Consider the following 2,017-nt stretch of genomic DNA (forward strand, 5'->3'; position numbering starts at 1 on the left):
TCCCTCTTCAAATACTTCAAGGGAAAAAGACATAAGCAATGTTCCCCTGAAGTGTAAACGGGTACAATTTCAGTGATTTCAGAGGACTTTTGTTTTTTCTTAATAAAGGCTTAATACTTGACTAAGTATTGAAAAGTAGGTAAAATAGTGATTGTGATTAGTAGCAAACAGTAATTTGAAAAGGTGTTAAAATTTACAGAAGATGTTAACAAAAATCAACGTATAGCAAGTGGTGATTGATGTTTAGGTCTTTCCTCTAATTGCTGCCCAATCATTCTCAGTTTTTTCCCCTCCAACTTGAGAGATTTTTCTTCCCTTCTTTCAATTCCCTCTTACTAAAGGAGGGAAGAAAAAAAGGGTCTCTCCTGTTTCAGTGAGGTACCTCCCAAAGGAGGTATTCCAAGACTGGTTGTGAGAAGAAGCAAATGTGTGAGACTTAGTTGGAAGCATCAATATCCAGGCAGCTGTGCAAAGGTCTCAAGTAACGGGTTGAAAGTCTGCCAAATCATATCTGAATTGAGCGATGAGCATTTTAAACACTTTCCACTACAAAGGTTCTGCATAGTTGCATTGTAAAGACGACACATTAGTGTATGAATACATCAGAAGTAAATAACTGTTAAGATTAACTACTCCTTTTGATGTTTTGTTGTCATGTCTTGTACAGTTTTTTTTAAAGCAGAAGGAAACATTGATGGCTTTAAAGTTGAGTTTGCGCACGTGTTTGGGGGCAAGCGTGTGGCACTTGAAAGCTGCTCATACAAGAACATCAATTCTGTATAACTCGGGTGCAGCCCGGGGAAGAGGCTGTAGGTGCTTACTGAGAGCATCTTGTAGAAGGAGCAGCGGCGACGAGATGGTGATGCTCGGGAGAGGGAACTTTGGGGTCTGAACTTCGATATCCAGAAGTAGCAAAGTGTAGCAGTTTCTCACTTGCAATTTCCTGAAGCTTGAAGTGTGAAATTTTACAATATTGATTTTTTTTTTTTTTTTTTTTTTTTTTTTTTTTTAGAATGTTAGGGGGACAGGGGAGAAGGTGTTAAGCTATCTGTTTCTGTACTGCAGAAGACTGGTGCTATTTTACTTCAACTCTTTTTTTCATTTCTTCTGTGTATATACCTTCAAATTTGCAAGAAAAGTTGGAAACATTAACTACAATTGAAAGATACAAGATCTGTTTTATATTGTCTTTATTTATAACTTTAAACTTTCTACAAGTTCATTTTATAACATTCTGGAAAATATTAGTTTTACGAGTATGTTAGAATTTAAGCAGAATGCCAAGTTTTGCTTCCTTTCTGTGTACTGAATAGTTCTCTTAACCACATTTAAGTCAACCTTAACCACTTCTTCCAATTTTGTCTCCTTTTTATAAAATAAAAAGACAAATCTCTTGCGTTACCGTGCTTTCTGAGCTTTCTTGAGTTTAATTCGCCTAGTAGGAGTTAAATCGGAATGTGTTCATTTCATTGAGCATTTAAGAGTTAATGGTTGCGAGGTGTCTCTTTTGGTAAGAGCGGTAACTTTGGTTTCTACGCTGAAGTTCAAGAGATGCTTGTTGAGGCTCCAGCTGGCCCTGGAAGTCACCCTAATTTAAACCCTACTTTCTTTGCGTTAGTTTACGGGTGACTTTTTGTATTTCAACAGAATCAGTTCACAACCAGAGAAAGATGTTACTTGGGTCTGGGGGAAGGAAACAAGTTTAAAAGCTCGGTAATTTAGCACAGTACAGGTACCAGTGCTAAATAACTGCTGCATATAAATTAAAACGTTGTACTGTCCCTTTAAGATGACCGGGCTGACTTCATGGGGGGCCAGTGCCTGCGGCCACAGTACGCCATTTCTGGTTGCCTGTCAAACTTTGATGGGCGGCACCTCCAAGGCGCTGTTGCGCGGCGATACACGTAAAAAAACGGTTATTTTTTTAGGCAGCAACTTCCCCAAAAAGCTGCTTTCCCTTCTTCCTGGCTGCGCATGCGCGCCCGCCGGGCGGAAGCAGCCGGGGAGCGCAAGCCTC

The sequence above is a fragment of the Egretta garzetta genome, unplaced genomic scaffold (genome assembly GCF_000687185.1).
Source record: "Egretta garzetta isolate BGI_Z169 unplaced genomic scaffold, ASM68718v1 scaffold81, whole genome shotgun sequence".
Taxonomy (NCBI): Eukaryota; Metazoa; Chordata; class Aves; order Pelecaniformes; family Ardeidae; genus Egretta; species Egretta garzetta.